This window comes from Chiloscyllium punctatum, chromosome 5 (assembly GCF_047496795.1).
Source record: "Chiloscyllium punctatum isolate Juve2018m chromosome 5, sChiPun1.3, whole genome shotgun sequence".
NCBI classification, from domain to species: domain Eukaryota; kingdom Metazoa; phylum Chordata; class Chondrichthyes; order Orectolobiformes; family Hemiscylliidae; genus Chiloscyllium; species Chiloscyllium punctatum.
The window spans coordinates 79173441-79200762 of NC_092743.1; the positions used below are offsets into that span (position 1 = coordinate 79173441).

The 27322-nt window shown below is 40.2% G+C and overlaps 1 protein-coding gene across 7 annotated transcripts in view; it reads right to left on the reverse strand.

Moving 5' to 3' along the window:
• The window catches only part of rims2a (regulating synaptic membrane exocytosis 2a), a 1169411-nt gene that overhangs the window by 618703 nt on the left and 523386 nt on the right, over window positions 1-27322 (reverse strand). The gene's annotated exons all lie outside the window — the stretch shown is intronic.

Sequence of the window (27322 nt, forward strand, 5' to 3'; positions counted from 1 at the left end):
AGGTTTGAGTTATAAAGAAAGGTTGGATACACAGGGACTTTTTTTGTCAATGGAGCATAGGAAATTGACAGGTGACTTAATAGAAGTTTAATAAAATAATGAGGGAAATAGATAGGGTTGATGGTAATTGTCTTTTCCTAAGGATGGGAGCTTTCAAATCTAAGGGGCACATTTTTAAGGTGAGAGGAGATACTTAAAAAAAGATAAAAGGGGCATTTTTTTTTACACAGCGTGGTTTGTATGTGGAAAGAAACCTGCATACAAATTGGTGGACAGGGGTACACTTACAATGTTTAAAAGACATTTGAATAAGTAGATGAATAGGCAAGGTTTGGAGGGATATGTGCCAGGAGTAGGCTGCTAGGACTGGTTTAATTTGGAATTATGGTCAGCATGGACTGGTTGGACCGAAAGGTCTGTTTCTGTGCTGTATAATTCTATGACTATGACTCACAGTTCATAGTCCTAGTTACGTGATTTGTCAGGACTCTACTCCAGCAGGATACGGATGGAGCCCATCCCATCGGAACTCCATCCTTCCCCACTACTGATGCCATGTCCCATGAATTTAAACCTGTTATTCCTACATCAATCTTTGAACCACATGTTTACCCTTTTAATTTTGTCAACCCTGTGTCAATTAGTTCATGACTCAGGCAGTAAACACAACTGCCCCTAAGAACCCATTTAAATCTTTCTCCTCTCACCATAAAATTATGCTCTCCAGTTTTGAACTTCCCTACCCTACGGAAAAGACCTTTCTATTCACCTTATCTATGCCGCTCATGATTTTATCAAACTCTATAAAGATCACCCATCAACCTTTTACACACCAGTAGAAAAAAGTCTCAGCCTATCCAGCTTCTCCTTATAACTCAAATCCTCCAGTCCTGGTAAAATCTCTGTAAATCTTTTCTGCACCATCTCCAATTTAATAATGTCCTTTCTATAACAGGGCAACCAGAATTATACGCAGTATTCTAAAAGTGGACTCACCAACATCCAGTACAACTGCAACACAGTGTCGCAACTCCTATACTCAATGGTCTGAGCAATGAAGGCAAGCATGCTAAACATTGTATTTACCAGCCTTTTTACCAGCAACACAAACTTTCAATGAACAACCTATCTAAACCTCATAGGTCTCTCCGTTCTACAACACTCCTCAGGTTCCTACCATGAACTGTGTAAATCCTGCCCTTGTTCAATTTACCAAAATGCAATATAGGTCATTCTGGTATAATCTTCGAGGAGAAAGTGAGGACTGCAGATGCTGGAGATCAGAGCTGAAAATGTGTTGCTGGAAAAGCGCAGCAGGTCAGGCAGCATCCAAGGAGCAGGAGAATTGACGTTTCGGGCTTCTCCTGTTCCTTGGATGCTGCCTGACCTGCTGCGCTTTTCCAGCAACACATTTTCATTCTGGTATAATGTGTGTTACATCAACGTGAATTGGCTATAACGCAATTGACAATTTGTGGATGCTGTTTGGATAACGCAAACTTCCTAGTGAACCGATATAGTGATTTTCTATAGCGATCTTCTACAGTGCAATTTCCTATAGCGTGAAATTGCAGAGGAACACAACCATGTTATACCAGAATGCCCTGTACTTCACATTTACAAAATTAAACTCCATCTGCCATCCATTGGCCCATTCATAGAACATGGATTATCATCATTAACGTCGAACAGTACACCCCAGGACCAGGGTGTTTGAGCCCACAATGTTCTGACGAACATCACACTAAATTAAACTAATTTATTTTGTCAGCCCATGGTTCCTGTGCCTCCATTCCTTGATTATTCATGTGCTTATCTAAAAGCCCCTTAAACACCCTGATTGTATCTACTTCAACCATTACCTTTGGTAGCACGTTCCCTGGCACATATCACTGCGTAAAAAACTTGCCCTCACATCCCCTTTGAAATTTCCCCTCTTACCTTAAATGCACTCTCTCTTGTATTAAACATTTCAAAGGTTTTGACCATCAACCGTATCTATGCATCTCATAAATTTATAAATTTCTATCAGGTCTCCCCTCAGCCTCCATCACTACAGTGAAAACAACTTTCTCCAGCCTCTCTTTATAGTTCACACCCTCTAATCCAGGCAGCTTCCTGGTAAACCTCTTCTGCACCCTCTCCAAAGCCTCCACATCCTTCCTGTAATGTGGCAACCAGAATTGAACATAATACTGTCAGTGAGGCCTAATCAAAGATTTATAAAGCTGCAACGTCACTGCCTGACCCTTGTACTCAATGCCCAAATCAATAAAAGGGGGGGGGGGGGGAAGTATGCCATTTGCCTTCTTTCTCACCCTATCTACATGTGTGGCCACTTTTAGGGAGCTATGACTAGGACCCCAGTTCCCTCTGTACTCAATGCTGTTCAGGGTCCTGCCAGTAACTGTATACTTTCCCTGAATATTTGATCTTCCAAAGTGCAACTCACATTTACCCATATGACACTTCATCTGCCATTTTTCTGCCCAAATCTGCAACTGATCAACATCCTGCTGTATCCTTTGACAATTGTCGACAACTCCATCGATCTTTGGGACATCTGCAAACTTAATTAATTACCCATCTACATTTTCATCCTAGTCCTTATGCAAATCACAAACAGCAGAGGCACCAACATGGATCCCTGCAGAACACCTCTAGTCAGAAAAATCACCCTTCCACAACTACCCTCTGCCTTCCAATGGGAAGCCAATTCTAAATCCACGCAGCCAAATCACCGTGGATTCCAGGCATTTTAATCTTCTCAATGAGCCTACCATGAGGGACTTTGTTGAAAGCCGTACTGAAATCCATGTAGACAACATCCACTGCTCTACCCTCATTGATCACCCTTATCACCTCCTCAAAATAAAGGGAGTGTTGCTGAACAAAGAGACCTTGGAGTGCAGGTTCATAGCTCCTTGAAAGTGGAGTCGCAGGTAGATAGGATAGTGTTGGTATGCTTTCCTTTATTGGTCAGAGTATTGAGTACAGGAGTCGGGAGGTTATGTTGCGGCTGTACAGGACATTGGTTAGGCCACTGTTGGAATATTGCGTGCAGTTCTGGTCTCCTTTCTATCAGAAAGATGTTGTGAAACTTTCTGGAAATCCCATTGGCTTTACTAGAGGAGCTGGAAGTCACTACGTAAATTCTTATTCCAAAGCTGGAGTATGTTTCAAAGAACTCATTCATCGTGAGGTCAGAATATTAACAAACATCTTAAAGTTATTCTCACAAGTCATGATGTATTCTAAAAACATTGTTAAGTCAGTCTTAGCTTATATTGCAGAAAATAATAAAGAAATCTTTCCTCATGACACAACAGTAAATCGCATGGTCCTAATGTACTTGATATCTTAAAGCATTTAGCTATATTAATGACTACACTTAAAAAAGTTCCTCCTCTCTCCTATGAGAGGCTCCTAACATTTGTTCCTTTATAATTTCAGGATTATGCTTTGGGAATTATTCCAGTTTCATTATCAATGTGAAACATGATTGTCAGGCAGAACATAAATGGACTGTAGTGAAATTAATAAATTATGAATTGCTTTAAGGTATTTATTTATTTATTGAATTTATTGTCACGTGTACCAAGGCACAGTGAAAAGCTTTGTCTTGTGAGCAATACAGGCAGACCACATAGTTAAATAGCATAGATACGTAAATAATAGGTAAACAGCAGCAAAAACCAAAACACCGGTGCAGGTGAAGATGAGTATTAGCCTTGGCATCCCCATCATCGATTGCTAAGAAAAAGATAACTGAAAATGCTGAAAGCATCAAGTCTGACAAGCTGTCATGTTGCAAATCATCTCAGTCAGCTTGGGGAAGTGCTATATCAGGGAACTGAATGGTGCAGTAAAGTAACAATCTGCCCTGTTGCTTCAGAAATGACAACATATATCTGCGAACTGTAAAGTTTTTATGCGAAAACAGTTTAGACACTTTCTACCCAGTCACCAATGTTAGTATATTTGCAGCACCAGCTTGTCAATAGTTTAGCAAAACTTCACTTATATGTGCATAAGACTTGCTGGTAAGATGAAGAATAAATTCACTCCAACACAGTGGGAATGAATTGATGAGTAGTATTTTATAAGAACAGAGTTAAGCTAATTCTGGGGCACTCTGTGCAGCACCTGATGTCTGCATGTTTGATTATGACACTCGGGTGACTTTCGCCAGATAAATTCAGTGATAAAGAATCTTCGAAGTGACCTTGATGGATTCTGAAGTTAAAAGCACGTTCAAGCCCATCTTGACAATCTTGATAAAGAAGTTGAAAAATGAGTTAAGAATGGACAATTATGAGATTGTAAAGAGACTGATTGTTACTTACTAGAAAACACATTGCTAATTTCCATTTTCTCACTGGGGACACTCAGCTCTCTCTCACCAGCCTCATCTCTCAGCCAACGTCAAACTTATCGGGCTGCTTGCTCCACATTGAGTACTCACTGAGCAGAAATTGCCCCCAATTAATTGTGAAGTAAACTGAAGTTATTGCCTTCAATCCCCTGACAAACTGCATTCCCTCATTACTGGGCCAGACATTTTCAGGGCTATGAGACTATGAAATATCAAAAATGGTGTCTCGATTCTGCATTCAGAAGTCTTAATGTCATACAGTAATAGAGCTGTACAGCATGGAAATAGACCCTTTGGTTCAACTAGTCCATGCCGACCAGATATCCCAACCCAATCTAGTCACACCTGCCAGCACACGGCCCATATCCCTCCAAACCCGTTCTATTCATATACCCATCCAAATGCCTCTTAAATGTCGCAATTATACCAGCCTCCACAACTTCCTCTGGCAGCTTATTCCATACATGAACCACCTTCTGTGTGATAGCGTTGCCTCTTAGGTTTCTTTTATATCTTTCCCTTCTCACCCTAAACCTATGCTGTCTAGTTCTGGACTCTTCAACCCCAGGGAAAGACTTTGTCTCTTTATCCTATCCATGCCCCTCATAATTTTATAAACTTCTACAAGGTCAGCCCTCAGCCTCTGACGCTCCAAGCCTGTTCAGCCTCTACTTATAGCTCAAATCCTCCAAACCTGTCAACACCTTTGTACATTTTTTCTGAACCCTTTCAAGTTTCACAACATCTTTCTAATAGAAAGGAGACCACAATTGCATGCAATATTCCAACAGTGGTCTAAACAGTGTCCTGTACAGCCACAACATGACCTCTCAACTCCTGTACTTAATACTCTGACTGATAAAGGAAAGCATACCAAACACCATCTTCACAATTCTATCTACCTGCGACACCACTTCCAAGGAGCTATGAACCTGCACTCCAAAGTCTCTTTGTTCAGCAACACTCCCTAGGACCTTAACATTAAGTGTAGAAGTCCTGCTAAGATTTGCTTTCCCAAAATGCAGCATCTCGCATTTATCTGAATTAAACTCCATCTGCCATTTCTCAGCCCATTAGTCCAACTGATCTAGATCCTGTTGTAATGTGAGGTAACCCTCTTCACTGTCCACGACACCTCCAATTTTGGTGTCATCTGCAAACTCACTAACCATACCTCTTACGCTCATATCCAAATCATTTATATAAATGACAAAAAGTAGAGGACCCAACACCGATCCTCGTGGCACTCCACTGTTTACAGGCCTCCAGTCTGAAAAACAACCCTCCACCACCGCCCTCTGTCTTCTACCTTTGAGCCAGTTCTGTATCCAAATGGCTAGTTCTCCCTATATTGCGTGAGATCTAAACTTGCTCACCAGTCTCCCATGGGGAACCTTGTCGAACGCTTTAAGTCCACATAGATCACGTCTACTGCTCTGCCCTCATCAATCCTCTTTGTTACTTCTTCAAAAAACGCAATCAAGTTTGTGAGACATGATTTCCCAAGCACAAAGCCATGTTGACTATCCTGAATCAGTCCTTGCCTTTCCAAATACATGTACATCCTGTCCCTCAGGATTCCCTCCAACCATGGGCGGCACGGTGGTACAGTGGTTAGCACTGCTGCCTCACAGCGCCAGAGACCCGGGTTCAATTCCCACCTCAGGCGACTGACTGTGTGGAGTTTGCACGTTCTCCCAGTGTCTGCGTGGGTTTCCTCCGGGTGCTCCGGTTTCCTCTCACAGTCCAAAGATGTGCAGGTCAGGTGAATTGGCCATGCTAAATTGCCTGTAGTGTTAGGTTAAGGGTAAATGAAGGGGTATGGGTGGGTTGCGCTTCGGTGGGTCGGTGTGGACTTGTTGGCCTGAAGGGCCTGTTTCCACACTGTAATGTAATCTAATCTAAAAAAAAAACTTGCCCAAGGCCAATGTCAGGCTCACTGGTCTATAGCTCCCTGGCTTGTCCTTACCACCTTTCTTGAACAGTGGCACCATGTTAGCCAACCTCCAGTCTTCCGGCACCTCACCTGTGACTGTCAATGATACAAATATCTCAGCAAGAGGCCCAGCAATCACTTCTCTAGCTTCCCACAGAGTTCTCAGGTACACCTGATCAGGTCCTGGGGATTTATCCACTTTTAAGCATTTCAAGACATCCAGCGCTTCCTCCTCTTAATATGGACATTTTGCAAGATGTCACCATCTATTTCCCTACATTCTATATCTTACATGTCCTTTTCCACAGTAAATACTGATGCAAAATATCAGTTTAGTATCTTCCCCCATTTTCTGCGGTTCCATACAAATCTGATCTTTGAGGGGCCCTATTCTCTCCCTAGTTACCCTTTTGTCCTTAATGTATTTGTAAAAACTCTTTGGATTCTCCTTAACTCTATTTGCCAAAACTATCTCATGTCCCCTTTTTGCCCTCCTGATTTCCGTCCTAAGTATACTGCTTCTGCCTTTATACTCTTCTAAGGATTCACTCGATCTATCCTGTCTATACATGACATATGCTTCCTTCTTTTTCTTAACCAAAACCTCAATCTCTTTAATTATCCAGCATTCCCTATACCTACCAGCCTTCCCTTTCACCCTAACAGGAATATACATTCTCTGGATTACCGTTATCTCATTTCTGAAGGCTTCCCATTTTCCAGCCGTCCCTTTACCTGCGAACATCTGTGCCCAATCAGCTTTTGAAAGTTCTTGCCAAATACCATCAAAATTGGTCTTTCTCCAATTTAGAACTTCAACTTTTAGGTCTGGTTTATCCTTTTCCATCACTATTTTAAATCTAGTAGAATTATGGTCGCTAGTCCCAAAGTGCTCCCCCATGACACCTGCCCTATTTCCCAAGAGTAGGTCAAGTTTAGCATCTTCTGCAGTAGGTAGATCCACAAACTGAATCAGAAAATTGTCTTGTACACACTTAAATTCCTCTCCATCTGAACCCTTAACACCAGGCTATTTTTGGAAAGATAAAATCTTCTACCATAACCACCCCATTATTCTTACAGATAGCTGAGATCTCCTTACAAATTTGTTTCTCAATTTCCCTCTGACTATTAGGGGGTCTGCCAAACATTTTAACAACTAGAAGGCAAATAAATAATGCAATACATCAATCTAATCATTGACGGAATGAATTGTGGGCCACTGTTGTTAATAAATGAGTTTTCTGAAAATCACTAAGAGAGGAGATATATACTTCAAAAATAAAACTTATTATAGTACAACAATGAAATAATCTCTGAAGATATTTTGGTAGTTGACTGTGACATTTGATAGGGAACGACATTACAGTCAAATTAATTTTAATCAGGGTGGACCTCATGATGTCTGATATGAAAGCAGTTTGTTTTTGGTGAGTCCAATAAACAAGTATTCTAATGCATTACAGCAGTAGTACAATTATGTTTTCAGCCAACTATAAGGACTGAAATTTTACTCCTGTTAGGATATTTCCCAATTTTGTAAACATACTTGGGAGAAAGCAATCTACAAGTTGCATTTTCATTCGAAGGTGGTGGAATTTGGAATTCCCAGGAGTTGGGTTGGGTGGTCCCAGAATGAGGAGGCTCCTAAATGAGCAGAAGGCTCGCCTCATTACTCAGGCACTGTGATGTTTCTAAAAAGTAATAAAATGAGAAAACCTCTCTCCTAGCCTCATAGTGCACAGAACAGTACATCACAGTACAGATTTTCAGAAAACTTATTTATTAACAACAGTGGCCCACATTTCATTCCATCAATGATTAGATTGATGTATTGAATTATTTATTTGCCTTCTAGTTGTTAAAATGTTTGGCCCTCGATGTTGTGCCGATCTTTTATCTTCATCTAAGATCAAACTAACCTACATACCCTTCCTTTTACTATCATCCATGTGGCTTTTGAAGAGTCGCTTAAATGTTTCTAATGTATTTGACTCTACCACTACTGCTGGCAGTGCAACCACCACTCTGCGTAAAGAACCTACTTCTGCCATCTCCCCTAAATCTTTCTCCAATCACCTTAAAATTATGCCCCCTCATGATAGCCATTTCCGGCCTGAGAAAAAAATAACGTCTCCGGCTATCCACTATATCTGTGTCTCTCATCATCTTGTACACCTCTATCAAGTAACCTCTCATCCTTCTTTGCTCCAATGGGAAGAGCCCTAGCTCCCTCAACCTTTCTTCATAAGACATGCCCTCCAGTCCAGACAGCATCTTGGTAAATCTCCTCTGCACTCTCTGTGAAGATGACCAGAACTAAACATAATATTCCAAGTATGGTCTAACCAGGACTTCATAGAGCCGCAGCATAACCTCGCGGCTCTCAAACTCAATCCCCCTGCTCATGAACGTCAACACACCATATGCCTTCTTAACAACCCTATGAACTTGTGTGGCAACTTTGAGGGATCTGTCCACGTGGACCCCAAGAACCTTCTGTTCCGCCATACTGTTTTTAACCCTGTAATCTGCATTCAAATTTTCTTCCAAAATAAATCAATTCACTCATTTCCAGGTTGAACTCCATCTGGCACTTATCAACCCAGCTCTGCATCCTATCAATGTCCCAATCAACCTACAACAGCCCTTCACACTATCCACCACTCCACAATCTTGGTGTCATTGGCAAACATACCAGCCACGCTTCCGCTTCCTCATCCAAGTCATGCATAAATATCACAAAGAGCAGAGGTCCCAGAACAGATCCCAGCGGAACACCACTACTAACCAAGCTCCAGGCTGAACACGTTCCATCTACTACCACCCTCTGTCTTCTGTAATCCAGCCAATTCTGTATCCAGACAGCCAAATTTCCCACTATCCCATGCCTCCTTTCTGAATGAGCCTACGCAGGGGAACCTTATCAAATGCCTTGCTAAAATCCAGATACACCACATCCACTGCTCTACCTTCATCAATGTGTTTTGTCACATCCTCAAAGAATTCAATAAGGCATGGCCTGCTGCTCACAAAACCGTTCTGACTATCTTTAATCAAACTACACTTTTGAAAATAATCATTAATCCTGTCTCTCAGAATCCTCTCTAATCATTTGTTCATCGCCGACGTAAAACTGTCACATCACCTCCAAAGCACTCACTATGTTTGTTCCATGCCAACTCAACCATGGACCCATTCAAGACTCTTTATACCCTCCATGCCAACCCATTCCAACTCATGCCCTACGATCCTTTCAAATTCTCCATGTCAACCTATCCTTCTCTCCCTGCAACGCATGACACCTGACATGAAGTGTACCAGCTCCCATTATCTTTTATAGTGCCTCCAATAGACAGCATTAATCCATATCGACCAGCCACCCACCGCCCTGTTCCCTAACACATATCATACCACTTTCTACCCTTCAATTATGATGAAGAATGTAAGGTGAACTTGTTCTCCACGTGCCACCATACAACCTCATTAAATGCCAAGGTCATCATATCTGCAAATCCATCACAAGAGAGGACATAAGATTTCACACATGATGTCCATCCACTTTCAGTGATGGAAGAAATAATCATAATCATAATATGGACCATCAATGCTTTGTTGGAAAGTTCATTTCCAATTTTGTTTTCATTGGTTTCTCTTAAAAATTGTGTCCAAATAGTAACTGTTTTCCTCACAATCCAGATGGTTTGTTTTCAAATAATTAAACGCAACAACAAATTAAACTAATAACATCTGCTACCCTAACTTTTTGTTCTGCGCAACAGACTTATATTGCATTCTGACATTGTGTGTGCATGTAAGTACAGCATATAATAAGAAAGGCAAATGAAACCTTGGCATTTATTGAAAAAGGACTGGATTATCAAAGTAGTGTTATTACAATTATATGCAGCATTGGTGAAATCACTTCAGGAATATTGTGTCCAGTTTTGGTCTCCCTACGTGAGCAAAGTGGTGGTGGTACAGGAGGCAGTTCAAAGGAGGTCCACCAGGTTGATTCCAGGGATGAAAGTGCTGTCAGAGGAGGAGTCGATGAGAAGCTTAGGCTTGGGGAATCTGATTGAAGTATATAAAATAATAAAGGTGATTGATAAGGTTGCAGATGAACAGACTACTTCCCTCCTGGGATAGACTCAGAGATCATACATATAATGAGAGGAGGTAGGTGTGGCACTCACTGCCCCAGAGTGCAATGGAGGCAGAATCAATTAACAGATTTAACAAAGAAATAGCTACATTTCTGATTTAAATAAACAGGATAAAATGCTGTGGGGAGCAGGCAGGAAAATGGAGTTGAGACCAGGATAAGATCAGCCATGATTTGGAGCTGCTGGCGTTGGACTGGGGTGTACAAAGTTAAAAATCACACAACACCAAGTTATAGTCTAACAAGTTTAATTGGAAGCACACGAGCTTTCAGAGCGCCGCTCCTTCATCAGGTGGTTGTGGAGGGCACAATCTTAAGACACAGAATTTATAGCAAAAGTTTACAGTGTGACGTCACTGAAATTATACATTGACAAATACCTTGTTAGTTGAGTCTTTCATCTGTTCGAATACCATGATAGTTTCACTTCCTTCATGTGTAAATCACAAAACTCTTTTTTTAAAAGTTGCATTCTCAGGTTAACTGTAACAATATGTTGAAAGTGTTAGCCCCCTGAGTTCTCTGTCTGTGCCATAATGTTTAGACTGATTCTAATCTAAAAAGTGAGATAACAGTCTTACGTGAATTCATGCAGTTTTTGAGCAAAGTACAATGTAACTCTGCAAGTACAAATTCACCCCACTAATGTGGGTGTGTGCATGTGGGTGTATGTGTGCGCGTCTGTCTGTCTGTCTGGGTGTAGAGGGTTGTGAGTGTGAGAGAGAGCGTATGTGTGTGTGTATGTGAGTATAGAGTGTCTTAAGGCTGTGAGAGGGTGCATGCGTGAGTGTGGGAATGTATGTGTGTGTCTGGGGTTGGGGGTTGTGAGTGTCTGTGAGGGAGAGTGTATATGTGTGTGCGTGAGTGTAGAGTGGTCTAAGTCTGAGAGGATGCATGTGAGAATGTGGGAGTGTGTGTGCCTGTAAGGGTGTGTGTGAGTGTCTGTGTATACGGGTGTCCGTATGTATGTGTGTGTGTAGGATGCCTGTATGTGTAATGCAATGGTGGTCACCTGTAGGTGTGACATGAACCCAAGATCCTGGTATTCGAACAGATGAAAGACTCAACAAATAATCAAGGTTTTGTCAATGTATAATTTCAGTTACATCACACTGTAAACTTTTGCTATAAATTCTGCATCTTACAATTGTGTCCTCCACAACCACCTGATGAAGGAGCAGCGCTCTGAAAGCAAGTGTGCTTCCAATTAAATTTTTTGGACTATAACCTGGCGCTGTGAGATTTTTAAGATCAGCCATGGTCATGTTAAATGGTAGAGCAGTCTTGAAAGACTGAATTGCTCACTTCTGCTCCTGTTATGCTCCTGTGCATTTTAACAATGCGTGGACACAGAAATAGGTCAAGTCAAAGTCCACTTCTGTTATGATTCTGAAATTCAGAGGAATGTTTATAGCCTCAATGCAGGAATGAAGAAAACAGACAAAAATGGTCTTCTCACAAAACTTCAATGTGAATGCTCTGGTTGCCACATAATCTAAATGACAATTAATCTATTAGTCTAACAGTTCACAGCACTGAAGATTTCAAGTAATTTCTAATCTATGAACCTGCAGGAGAAAAGCAATTGTATTTGCATGTAATAATCTTCACTAATCTCAATTTTACATCTCTGATGTAAAGTAACCTCAACTTCTCTTGTAAATTTGAACTAGCAATGTCTTCAAAATATAGTAAATTATTAGGATTCCACTTCAAAGTAAACTTCATTGATGGTCAAGGATAATTAGAATTCTGTTTGACTTTGACTTATCCTAGTTGTGTCAAGGTATGATACCACATAATGAAATGAATTGCAAGAACCTGAGTATGTCCAATTAGTGAAGGGGAGAAAAGGGAAGGAATTGCTGTTCTCAGCTGACTCCATTATATAGCAAAATCTGTTTAAAGCAAAAGTAGATGTGGTTGTAATTTATGACAATGCATAAATTGACACCAGGATTGAAATCCACTTCGATTCATTAAAATTTAGAAATCTCTTTCCAGAGATTCCCTCAAAAATTTCGATGAAATCTGAGCAAATTCTTCTAAGCAGACTCTTATTATATTTCTGCAGGGTTTCCTTTGATTGAGTCTACAGATTATTTTTGACAGATGTTTTCTATATGAACTCAGTAGCACCTAAAACTGCCGTGATCCATGCAATGCATAGACTGAACAGAGAGGTTAAATGACCAGGCTACATTATGCTTCATTGATTGTGGCAAAATTGCTTGTTATATTCATACCCTGACCAATTTCAGCAGATCCCTGCTGGCTCCACTTTTTTCTCAAAAACAAAACTTCCTGTAGGCTTCCTCGATGGCTCAAGTGATCGTTTAACAGATCACTACATTTTCATTCAGGCTTGCAGAAATGATAAGGGACAGCTAAATGTGAGACTGCCCTTGGGGTCCTTAGATGGGTATGGTTGAAGTGAGAAAGTGCTATCATAAGCAGGTAGCGCTGCAACATATGAAATAACATGTAATAGCATGCCTTTAGAGACAAGTGTGCCAAGGATAGTTTCCTCTGATGCATCCAAATGTGCAAGGGACTATCAAGGCAGCTGACTATAAAACATCTCAGACATTGTTGCATCTACATATGCTTTCCTCCTCAGTAATGTTAAAATGCAAGGAATCAACAACAAAGCCAGGGAAAACATTTTACACAGAAGATGAGGAGGTTCTACGATGCACAACTGGAAATAGCAATCAAAGGAGAAACATTGTCAATAGCTACAGTTAGATCAGTAGTTTAATTAAATGGTGATAAAGCTATATGGGAACACGATGAGCATATAGAATTCGGACTGCTGCTCATTTTACTTTCACAGGTAGGAGTGGGACGACTGGTGTGTAAAAATATAGTTATTAATTATAATTGATAAAGCAATCTAACAGCTGCTGTTAGGAATCTCAGGGAGTTTTCAATGGTTCAGAGGCCTGTGCAGACTTCTATGTACAGCAAAATAAGCTGAATTTCTGACTCGGTCATGAGTTCTAGCTGTCAGAGTATTTATTTCACAATACTAATTTAGTTACAACTTTTCAAAATCTTGTCAAATTAAAATTTAGACCATCTTATGCCAAGTATCAAGAAAAATATTTTTAAAATAAATTACAATATGGAGCAACTGTTTCTAAAATGCAACACCTGGCATGGTTAGAGCATGTAACATCAATCTAAACTGTAAAGAATATACATTAGGCTTTTGTCATCAGCTTTCCAAAAGTTCTTATAAATATGACCCTATGACATCCTCCTTTATTGCTGAGAAGTTATTAAACTTGTTATTCACGCACTAGATATGATAGAGGAACACTAAGTGTCATATCTATGATTTGTCAAATCAACTGTCTTTTGTTGTGAGGTGTATTATAGATTAGAATAGATTAGAATCCCTACAGTGTGGAAACAGACCCTTTGGTTCAACAAGTCCACACCGACCCTCTGAAGGGTAACCCACCCAGACCCATTCCCCATTACTCTACATTTATCCCAAACTAGTGCACCTAATCTACACATCCCTGAACACAGTGGGCAGTTTAGCACAGCCAATTATCTATATTATGTACATATAAAACCAAGAGAGCAATGCTAACATGGTACCAAGTAGCACTTATGTTGACAATTCTAAGAAAGTGGTGCGGGCTTTTTGGTTTGCCTTAGAATGAATTGCAAAATGTCATCAAATCTCTACTTCAAATAAATTTTACCCCTTCAGATTCAACTTCAAATTTTAAACCAACTATTCGATTAGTTTGGTTCTCAATTGCAAGTGCATTTTTTTATTATTAGTTCTCAGAATGTGTGTGAGACTGGCTGGGCCAGCATTTTTTTCTCATTCCTAACTGCCCTAGAGAAGGTAGTGGTGAGCATCCTTCTTTAATTGCTGCAATCCTTTTGATGATTCAGTGCTCTTAGGAAGGGCATTTTAGCAACAATGAAGGAAAATCAATATACTTCCAGGTAAGGATAGTATGCAATAAGAGGGGAACTATCAAATGTTGATGCTACTTTGTATCATCCACCCTTGTCCTAGATGGTAGAGGTCGGAGGTTTGCAATGTGCTGTCAAAGGAGCCTTGGTGAATTTCTAGAGATCATGTAGATAGTACACACCAGTCAATGTGCAGTGGTGATAGGATGAATGCTGTGGATGGGCTTTTAATCAAACTGTCCTGGATAGTGCGTTGCTTCTTGAATTTTGCGCCTTGCAAAGGGCTATCTTTGTTAAACAGGATATAAGTTACTTGCCACATTTAGTACCAGTCTCTGACTTGCTCTTTTAACCACAATATTTATATGGTTGGTCCAATTCAGTTTCGGATTTATGGTAACTCAAAAGTTTTTGATAGTAGGGAATTTACCAACAATAATGCCATTCAAAGGGAGATGGTTTGATTATTTCTTATTGGAGATGATCATCTTCTGACACTTGTGTGGTCATGAATGTTACATGCAATTTGTCAGCCCAAGCTCTGATGCTGTCCAGCTGAAGATGATTGTTCCGAGGGCATTCCCTGCACAGCCCCCGCAAATATGCCCTGAAACTGAGGTGACTGGCCTCCAACAATCACAAATGTCTTCCTTTGTGCTAACACTCCTATCAATGGAGAATTTCCATCCTGATTCACATTGACTCTAGTTTCGATAGAGTTCCTTGATATCTTTCTTAACCAAATGCTTCCTTGATGTCAACAGCATTCATTCTCATCGCCCTCTGAAATTCAGCTCTTTCCATTTTAGGATTAAGGCTATCTTGACATCAGGAACTGAGTGGCCCTGGCTGAACTTAATCCGACCATCAGTGACCCTGTTATTATTAAGTAAGTGCCACTTGACAGCATTATCAACAACCCTTTCCATCACTTTGCTGATGAGTCAGCATAGAGATGGGGCAGTTAGTGGCTGAGTTGGATTTATCCTGCCTTGTGTGTACAGGACATACCTTGACAATTTGCCACATTGATGGCTAGATACCAGTATTATAATTACACAGGAACAGGTTGTCTGCAGCATAACCTCATTACTATTGCCGGAACATTGTCAGGAACCATCATCTTTCAGTATCCACTGTGTTTAGCCTTTCCCATATCAAGTGGGGCAGATTGAATCAGCTGAAAATTGGCACCTGTAATGAAAAGAATCTCTGGCATTTTTAGCACTTTTGGCTTGAGAAGCAAGTAAGTTTGTACATTAGCTACCAACAAACTGCAAAGCTACAAGTTTGAGTGGATTTCTGGAATTTTTGCAAGTTAAAGGTCTAACTTTTTTAAAGTAAATTTGAATCGACTGTAAATGAGTGGCACCAAAAGTGATGTTAACAATGGTGGAGGAAAGAAAACTGTATCCAAAACAGTACTTTCTCCCCTACCCTCAGTAAATTGATAATGGACAATATGCAGTATCTGTTCAAATTTGATAAGATTGTGGATAATGTTGTTTAAGTGCAAGTTACTGATGGGAGTCTGAAGGTTAAGATACAGCTCATTTCTTTATCAATCTCAGTATCATTGGTCCCTCCCATAAATACATCTGGTGTTCTCTACAATAAAGTAGATATCAAATATCAAGTCATATCACAGAATAACCTTCGGATTTTGGCAATGCATTTCCTCCTGGTGTGAGACTGTATTACAGTCTTGCAAAGGCCAAAGGAAGACTCAAACCCTTGAATGAGACAAAATTAAGTATAAACAAATGAATTAGTTCACATATGTGAACAAATGACACATTGTGAACATAAGTCACTTGAAAACACTTCTCAGAATATGAAAAGGCCAATTATGTCACAACTAATTCATTACTTCCTGACTAGGAGATTCTCTGAAACTAATTAGTGCCAGCCAATTTCCACAAAACATTTCTTCACATTTTTTTTTCAGCTTCCTTCAGGAGGACAAGAAACTAAAGTAATTTTCTCCAAATCTATGTGGCTTCACAGAGCTGAAGGCCAAGGTGATTAGCTGGCAGCCAGGCAGCTCTAGCAGTCAGTGGCACAGGGACCTGGGTTAGGACTACAAGTAGTCTCCAGATTCCAATTCCTAAAATCCAGGACAAGGTAAATGTGGGGTGCTTAGGGCAAGGTTGGTAGGTGAGGCCCTGAAGGATGGAGGAGAGAGGACAGGACATCTTCTGAGGACCACACGTTGGGAAGTGTGGAAGTCATCTAATGTGGAAAAGGGGCCTTTGAGTTGTCCTCCTTCCTGAAGAAGGCTCCAGTAGAGTAATACACCTCTTGCCAGCCTCAAAATGGGTCATTTTAGGGACCTCAATTGGGATGATGGTTGGAGGGCCACATTGAACTTCATATGTCCCTTGTAAATTTATAGGCAAGTCAGAGGACAGCAATGGAAAGGATGTCCTGGGCACTTTACTGGGCCCAAAAGTATAATGGGTGACTGTAAAATTCTGTCTTTACATTCATCTAGCATCTTTAAAAGAATAAAATATTTCAAGGTGCTTCAAAGGGGCATTATATAACAAAATTAAGTGACATAATAATGGATAAAAGCTCAGTCAAAGGGGTAGGTTTTAAGCAGTATTTTATAGAACTAAATGAGCTGAAGTGTTTAAAGAAGGACTTCCAGAACCTAGAGATGATGCAGCTGGAGGCATGGCCACTATTGGTGGGGAGATTAAAATCCAAGGCACTCCAGTGGCTAGAATTAGGGGAGCATAGGTATCTCAAGTATGCTATCAAGCTGGAGATATTACAGAGACATAGGGAAAGGCAAGGCCATAAAGAGAATTATGAGAGCATTTAATTTGAGGCATTAATTACCCAGAAGCTAATACAGGTCAACAAGTGCAGAGGAGATGGATCAACAGGATTGATGTGAATTAAGTCATAGGCAACAATCTGGGATGGCCTCAAGTTTGCATAGGAGAGAATATGGGAAATCAGCCATTACTTTGTTAAAATAGTGAGGTTTGGAAGCAGCAAACACAGGGATTGGAGGTCTCAGAAGCAAATGAGTTGATGTAAGCCCCAATTTCCTGCGCAGAGTGTGTTAATCGCCTTCTCTGCCTCAAACTGATTTGGCATACAACAAGCACTATTTGGACTAACCCCGAAATTCTGTCCAATCTGTATTTTCATACTATACCTGTTCTGTGCATTTAAATCTTATTTGTAAACTAAACTTATCCTAACGACGATATCTTAATTAAAAGTTGATTATAAAAATCTTCCTATATTAAATCAAAATCCCGAAGTGTGACAAACTCTAGTGAAAAATCTGCTGCACTGTCTAGAGTGGAGAAGATTCCATTCATCAATACAGATTGATCCCAACCAGCACCTTCATCTTTCAACTAACAAAAGCATTATGCACTGAGAACAAATTAGATCATTTTAGCAATACATGGACAGAATCTTAAGTCTACACCCGTTCTACAATATAATAAGTGCGCTGGAATTATAACAATTTTTCTCTCAGTGTTTTTATCATTAACAGTGATGGAATTTTCAAAATATTCTCAAAAATGTTTAGAATGCTATTCTTATTTGATTCAGTTTTGTCATCAGACATACCTTCAAGAAGAATTATGATTCAAGGGTACATTTACTGTAGAAATAAACAGCTGAATTATTGTGGATGCAGGAACATAATGACAATTTTTAAAATCAGCAGATGGGACCTTGATGCTAAGCCCCCAAACTTATTTCTGACAAATCCAAGTTTTGCCATTGGTGTACATGGTGAGGTGGGGAAGGGGTGAATGGCATATAAAGGAAACATGAACCTAGTAGGACAATTTGAACATAGTACTGAGTTCAAATAGACCATTTCTTGCCTGTTCAAAGGTTTGAAACCACAGCGTTGGAGTCACGAACTGATAGAATAACTGTAAATGCCCATAAGGTTGAATAGGATCTGTATCACTGTCATGATCTGGTGTTTACTTTAAACTTCCAGTGAGGTGTGATTTCAGTGAGTGGGGGCTAAACAATATGATGATTAGCTAGCCTACAGGTTCATACCCACCCTAACCCACTGTCAGAGGGCAGGCATCAAAATCAATACCCAACTCATGGTCTTTAAAAAGTCAATTGAGCCTGTTAATAACTAATCTGAATATTACACAGTGGCAATGCTCCTTTTTCAGTGTCACAAAATCTAGATTCAAATCACACTTTCTACTGGAGGTGTCACGTATCAAATGGATTGAAAGTATTGCACTGGCAGTGTCCTCCCCTAGCATGACGACTCAGTGGTTAACACTATTACCTCACAGTGCCAGAGACTCCGTTTGATTCCAGCTTGGGCAATGGTCCATGTGGAGCTTGCACTTTTGCCCATTTCTAACTGGATTTTGTCCACGGGCTTCAGTTTCCTCCCACAGTCCAAAGATGTGCAGGAGGGTGGATTGGCCATGCTAACTTGTTTGTAGTGTCCAGGGATGTGCAGTTAGGTGGATTAGCCATTATAAATGCAGTGTTATCGGATAGACTGAGTTGTCTGAGTGGGGTGCACTTTGAAGGGTGGGTACAGACTTGATAGGTTGAATGGTCACTTTCCACACTGTAGGGACTCTAAATTTCTACAAAGGTAAAAATTACACAGCACCAGGTTCTAGTCCAACAGGTTTATTCGGAAGCACTAGCTTTCAGAGCGCTGCCAGCACTTCCATTTTTAACCAAAAGTGAAATGGTGAAAGGGGGTGCATGTGGTTTAGAGGTGCCCTGTGCACATCAGTGGCACTCTAATACTTCCATACAAGAAGTTATCTTGCTGCTTTTTGCAGTTTCCTGCCAGGCCTTTAAAAATTGCAGATCTCACTCCACTCCCCACTTCTTCCTAATCCAAAACCAGGGACTTCCCTGAATCTGGATGTGGCTGTCTTCATTCCAGGACCTAGTTGCAGTCCAAGCAGTACACATAACTGAGGTCTGCATTGCTGATGGGCTGCCAGCCAAATAAATTAGCCATTAGCTCGAGGTTAGAACTCCCTCCCAACTGAAGGACAGAAGCTCCATACTCACCCACGCAGCTTGGTGTGGCACAGCTGTGTTTAATGTTACAAGTATCATCTGGCTAACTGTATATTAGTTCTATTATGAAGATACCCAGGTGAAAGGCATTGTTTAACTAAGCACCAATTACGAGACCTTTTGTGGCACAGCAATAATGTCCGTACCTCTGGGGCAGACGATCTGTGTTCAAGTCCCACCTAAACCCCATCTGTGTCCTAAAATTGGAACAGGTTGGTTAAAAATATTTAATGAGAGATGATTCAAATTAGTACACTTCCTTTCAGATTTTGAGTTGTGTTACACTTTGTGGGGACATGGACGTTTTGATTTGGATTGTTTTTAAAAAAGGAAGCTAGATATATATAATGGTCCAGAATGTAAATATACCAATCAGGAAGTAAAAGATTTTTGTTCAATATCACAAGTCATTATCTGGCTTGCCATCAATGAATATGGGTAATTTTGTCAACGCGATTGAGGAATTCAGGAAAGATTTTTTTAAAACACGCACTCCATCCCCAGTCACCTTAAGTCCACTCCAGATGTTTATTTCAGGTTAAGCAACAGAGGCTGGATGATGGGGCAAACTTTTTTTGACATTATTGTTAATGTTTTGTGGATGCTTTTTGAAATTATTGTAGGAGAAAAGATTTGGATTTCAAGATTGTCCTCATTCTGTACAATGCACCATGCCTTCCTCCCAGCATTGGCGAGCTTTCTGAAAATATCAGAGTGCTATTTCTACTTCCAAACACAACGTCTCTCATTCAACCCATAGACCAGGGTGGAATAGCAGTTTTTAAAACTTATTATTTAAGGCGTACATTCAGAAAGCTGATTGCAGCTACTTAGGGGGATAATGAGCATGGTTTTCTTCAATTTGGGAAGCATTTTAACATTAAGAATGCTCTTTGCATCATTGTGGAGGCCTGGGGTGACGTCAGTAAGGACTGCTTGCATGCAGTTTGGCAGAGGCTTCTCCCAGATTTTCTTCACGATTTTAAAAGTGTTGAACCATCAGAGGACCAGATTTTCTTCACGATTTTAAAAGTGTTGAACCATCAGAGGAGCTTCCAGCAATCAAAAAACATTGTGTCGCTCTTGCAAAGCAAGTTGGATTTGAAGAAGTGGAGACTGATCTACAACAATTTGTTTCTGTGGGGGAAATTGAAGCTCAAGATGAAGACGAAGAAGTCCAGGTTGCAGTATCACAAGAACTCTCTTTTGCCTTTTATCCTGAGGGAAGTTGAGAAGCAGTTGCAGCTCTTCAAAGACAATGACCACAATGCAGAATGGAGCAGGATAGCAATTTTGGCATAAAGTTTTATCTGGCACCTTACAAACAGCTTCTTTATGAAAGAAGAAGGAGGGCAAAGCAGCAAAAACTCGATGCCTTTTTTAAGTCAACCCCCAAGAAACAGTCTGAGGACAATGAACCACAGCCATCCACTTCTGGATTAAGTATTGTCTTTCATTGTAACCCTGCACCCAGAACTGCTCCTGAAAGAAATGATGATGCTGATGACGACTCTCAACCCCTGTCTTAACAGAGTACTGTGACTCAGCAAACTCGGAAATCTTTTAAAGTGTTAAATTTATTCTATTATTTCGTTAAAGTATATGATTTTAACATTTACTTAGACTGTACTTTCATTTGTATTGGCTAACTATTTTTGTTTCAATTTTTCACTGGTCTTTTGGTGGTTCACCTCCAACCCTGTTTTTCCCATAGGCCCCATTATTTCCATTGTGCGATTATCTCTAACACGAGGTCGCATGAGAACGCAACTACTGTGTTATAGCAGAACAGACTGTACAGGTCATGAAGATCCAATACAGCACATTGTTGAAATTTCACCAAGCGCTATCATTTTGCCATTTTGGCTGAGGTGGAAAAATTATAATTATCTCAGGAGATGCTTCTGAGGTCAAGTTTGATTAGCAGTTTTAAAATGCTACTAAAGGATAAACTGTCTTTGATCAGGAGCTTGAATACAATTTTTTTGGTTTTTTAAGAGATCAACCACTTGCGTATATTTAAAAGCTTTGAGTGAGCTTTGTAAATAGTGGCTTTTCACTATCCAATACGTAGAGTATGAACACTATTAGATTGTTAGGAGTTTAGGTTTTTTCAATCCCCAAATAATGGATCACAAATAAAAGGTTATGAAGTTGGCATGGAAGGCCTGAGGGGTCAGGGCAAGAACACTGGGGAGAATGAGTCAGCACTAAATTGAATGGGGAACTATTTGCGGTGTGAGGAGACATGAGTTGACATGGATAGTATGGGTGCATGGACAGTGGGGAGATGACGATGCTTAGAACAACTAACAATTTCTGAAGCAACTGAATGAATGCCCAGAGAAAGGAAACAGATCTTCTCAACTGCCTTCCTTGGCATTCGCCTCCACTCCCCATTCTCTCTGCTCCTCTTCTATCCCATCCTCAAATTTACATTCAGGGTATTTTCAACTGAAGCAGGTCTGAATCATAGAATCCTAAAAGTGCAAATATGGGCCATTTCCCTCCAAACAGCATTCTGCCCTATCCCTGCAACCCTACATTTACCATGGTTAACTCAGTTCACTTGCACACCATGGGGCCATTTAGCATGGCCAATCCATATTACCTGCACATCTCTGGACGCGGGGGGGGGGGGGGGGGGGGGGGGAAGGAGAACCCAGAGGAAACCTATGCAGACAGAGGGAGAACGTGCAAACTTCACACAGTCATCCAAGGCTACAATCTGCCACTGTGAGGCAGCAGTGCTAACCACTGTGCCATCATGCTGGCCAGTGGATCAGGAAATGTCCTAAATCTAGCCACACATTGAATTGTCAAAACTGACCCTAAATCTCAAGGAAATAATTGATTATTAATGGAAAAGCATTAGTATTGCAGTTGCATCAAACTCAATATCCAAAGAATTATAGCCACATTTGTCTTAAGTTCAGAAGTAGAAAGCACATACTTCAAATGTATTTGAAAGTTCAGAGAATGTTTAAATTGTCTACAAGAATTGACAGTAAATACCAAAATGGACTGAATGGTCTTTTTTTCACTTTGTAACTTCCATGTGTCATCTGAGTAACTGGTCAACTGATGAAAATGTTCAGTTTATACATTGACAACTTCAATTGAAATGATCAGTCATTATATTTAATAGCAGATAATGCCTGTGCTCATCTTTAGAGATTTACACAACCATTCCATACATAAAACATGGCTTTTTAATATTGGATCCTTTAAAAAAAAGCAACAATTTTTTTAATTAGCAGAGGTTTCATCTCATGCTGCTACTTAATTTTTAAAATTTGTTGGCAAAAATATTTATGATCCATCAATGCTTAATTTCATAGGATCTGTGAGGAACACTTGTGAACAACCAACTTGTTGTTTATAGCTGATTCTTCTGTACATCAAAAATAACACACAGCCCGATTGACAGGGGACATACACGTGGCCAGAGGTTGCAGCATTCAACTTCAGACTTGATTTGTCAGAAACATCCTTGATATTTGAGATGCTGGCCAACTGCATTGGGGTACGTGGTGATGTTAAATATTACTTAGATGCTAGGGTGAAAGCGGATGCTGGAGATCAGAGCTGAATGTGTTGCTGGTGATGCTACCTGACCTGCTGCGCTTTTCCAGCAACACATTTTTCAGCTAGATGCTAGGGTGACCAACTATCTTACAGGTTCTGGGATTTTGATTTCTATCCCACACCTGAGCATGTGGCCAGTATTCGGCCCAGATTTTCCAAATGTCTACACTTTCTGTATCTGAGTGTTTGGGCTCAGGTGTGCATACACAGATCCAAGTCCACGCAGGCATGAGGGAGCAGGTATAGAATTTCTTCACACGAGTAGTTGGCTTCAGTAAGGTGAGCAGTTTAGCCTTTGGGTGATGTGAAGAGAACATGTGTTGGATTATCAGTGCTGCCATGTTGCTCCATTTGCAGCCTGTACTCCCTTTTTAAATGCTGCAAATCAAAAATTCTTGAATATACTTCACTCTGGATACTACTAGACAGTTCAAAAAATAAATTTTTTTGGAATACATTTTTTTTATGTTGGTGGCCTCAAGTTAGAGATAATCAATACATCTTCCTACACAAACCTCTTGTACACATACAAACTCTAAAAGTTCCATCAAAACCCAAATTGAGATGCTTTACCTATATAAGGTACAATTCCTTTACGTATTTAATAAGATATAATTGTATTGCCCAGTCATATTCACTTAGGTTGCTACGTTGTAAAATATTCTAATTCAAATGTGAGAAACTTTTTTTTAATAAGTGCAAAGCAGTCTGAGATTTCAAAATTTTCAGCTCTCTCAGAACACCTCTCCTTTTCAGTAATATTTCAATTTTTGTATGCTCTTTTTAAATTCATTCACAGGACATGGACCAGTATTTAATTGCTCAGGGCTTACTGTGGGTCTGGAGTTACATAAGCCAGACCATGTGAGGAAGGCAGCTTTCCTGATGACAGGATGGGCTTTTCGGACAATTGGCAAAGATTTCATGGTCATCATTAAACTCTTAATTCCAGATTTTCATTGAATTCAAATTCCACCATCTGGCATGGTGTGATTTGAGCCTCGATCCACATGATATTATCAGGTCTCTGGATTAATGGTCTCGCACTAATACCACAAGGCCATTGTTTCCCTATAGTAGTTTTAGGATTTGCTGTGTCACTGCAGAAACAGCTCTAAATAAATGAAAGGTACTTAATACGCAGAACTCATGGCTGCCATTTCACTTTCATCATATAATTCTATGATCTCGAGCTTCCTCTTCTGACTTATCAGATTTTTCAGATTTCTCAAATCAATGTGAAATTAAAATTTCAAATAAATGATTTGGTTTCATTAAAACTACAATACAACAACTGGGTAGCGACAGTCAACCAAGAGGTCTATTTGTCAAGGTATGAAATAACAATGCAAATAGATTCAGGTAGAGAGGTTGGGGAGGGGGTCATGGGAAGAATAGAAGGAGATGGAAAGAGATTAGTCCATCAGCAACATGCTAACATCTGGATTCCTACAAATTTCTCTTTCATTTATTTGTGGGATGTTTGCATGTATAAAATGAGCTGCCAGAGGAAGTGGCAGCTCATTCCATTTGGGCAGCATGGTGGCACTGCTGCCTCACAGTGCTAGAGACCAGGGTTCAATTCCCACCTCAGGCAACTGTCTGAGTGGAGTCTGCATGGGTTTCCTCCCACAGTCCAAAAATGTGCAGATTAGGTGAATTGGCCATACTAAATTGTCCGTAGTGTTAGGTGAAGGGGTAAATGTAGGGGAATGGGTCTGGGTGGGTTGCTCTTCGGAGGGTCGGTGTGGACCTGTTGGGCTGAAAGGCCTGTTTCCACACTAAGTATTCTAATCAAAAAGTGGTGGAGGCTGGTAAAATTGCAACATTTAAAAGACACCTGGAGGGGGATATGAATAGGAAGAGTTTGGAGGGATATGAGCCAGGTACTGGTAAGTGGGTCTAGATCAGTTTGGGATATCTGGTCAGCTTGGACAAGTTGGACCGAAGGGTCTGTTTCTGTGCTGTACATCTCTATGACTCTATTTGAGTTTTGCTGGCAAGAACAACATTTACTTCCTCTCTGTCATTGTCCTGAAGAAGTGTTGCACTGAGTTGCCTTCTTGAACCACTCAGTGTAATAAACTATTGCCATATTGCACATCATAGAGATTTCTAGACTTTTGGTCCAGTGACAGTGAATAAATAACAACATATTTACAAATCAGGAAGGTGCGAGACTTTAAGGGAAGCTTATGAGTGATGCAAATCCCACGTTTGTTGCCCTTTCCCTTAGAAATGAAAAAGGACAGGGGTTTGAGAGATGCTAACACAGAAACCATGGTGAGTTCCTAGATCATATCTTGTCCATGGTACACAATGTAGAAAGAATCAGAGGTACTGACTCCTTTAAGATGTCCTTTAAGAGATGATAGAGTATGACCATACTACAAACCGAAAGAAAAATGTGGCAATAACACATGAATGAAGATGCTCTCTGTGTTTGTCTTCCTCCTTGGTTTGGAAGATTTACCTTCACTGTCAAATGTTAAAAAGGTCTGTCAGCATCAGTGGGAATGGAAGATTATATTCCAGCAGAGTTTTGGACAGGTTCAAGTTTAGAGGTTGGACATGAAAGCATTAGAATATTCAAGCGTACAAGTATAAACAGCTTAGACAGAAGGCTTCAACAGATGTAATTAGGTGGGACAAAGATGGACAAAGTTAGATAAATAGAAATAGTCTGTCTTGATGATGGAAACAACACAGGAAAAGATGATCAGCTCAGGTTCAAAAGGGACACAAAACTTTATAGTTTGGTTCCACTTCTTTGGTCTTCTCAATAAGTAATTAGAGGAAATTTCTACTGATCCAAAGTAGCATGACCGTCAAGCAGTCACAGACAGTTAATAAGCGATAAGAGGTAATGACAATGTAAAGTTTGATATCCTCAACATACATGTGGAGCCCAAAATTGTGTTAGTACTCATGAAGGAACTGGGACTTCACTTCTTTTTGCAACCAGAAGAATATCTACATAAATATTTTTATGAAAAGTGGGTAGGTCTGTATCTACAAGCAAATCAAGGGCAGCTAAGATATAGGCATACGGGAATGTTTAGTTTTACATTATCCAATTTTGATATTTTACAAACTGTAAATCCCACATTAAGACAAAACATTGAGGCATACTTTTACTTCATGTCTTGTGGTGATCTAAATCTTGATATGACCTTCCCTTTCCACGGTAACCATGCATACAGGAGTGACAGGTTCTCCGTATCTTAGTCAAGTGTACATGACAGACAATGGTTTTCTTCTGAACATCATTATGGTGATTGTCAGAAACATTTAAAAAGGTACCATTTTTACCCAAACAGTTAAGCGACAGGCTTTCTATTCATAATACTAATTACTTTTGAATTAATTCAGAAACCAATTAATTAAGTGGCAGAAAGAGCATAGTCAAAGATAACCAATATCTATAAATGCTGTCATGTCCTATTTTGCCTTCTCACAACAAACTCAGTCTTTGTCATGGTACTTCAGGCAGCATTCATTTGCGTGTCTGGATGATACAAGTTAGCAGGTTCCTCAACCATGAGGCATTAAAACTAAACCTAATCTAGCCCGTGTCTGATGTATCCAGAAGGAAAACAACTGTCAGCCGAGTTAAGACCTGCTCATTCAATGCAAACTAATGATAGGAACTTGTTCTACCTGGTCAATATGGATCAGTTAGTTGAATGATAAATGCACAGAGCTGCATCACATTTTGTACAATTCACAAATTGTAGAACACATTCATTTAACAACACAAAACAAAAATAATTAAAGTTAATCTGGCAGAATATATAGCAGTGAAAAATGGCTTCATAATGAGTTTTAACATTTTAATTATTTCTAAAATTGTAAATGAACATTTTATATCTTTGTAATTGATTAAAAACTGCATTTTACAAGAAGTTTTTTTTTCCTGAAGCACAGAATTCCATCTCAAATGATTAGATTACTTACAGTGTGGAAACAGGCCCTTCGGCCCAACAAGTCCACACCGCCCCGCCGAAGCGCAACCCACCCATACCCCTAACCGAACACTACGGGCAATTTAGCATGGCCAATTCACCTGACCTGCACATCTTTGGACTGTGGGAGGAAACCGGAGCACCCGGAGGAAACCCACACAGACACGGGGAGAATGTGCAAACTCCACACAGTCAGTCGCCTGAGGCAGGAATTGAACCCAGGTCTCTGGCGCTGTGAGGCAGCAGTGCTAACCACTGTGCCACCGTGCCACCCATGTTTTCCTTCCTCA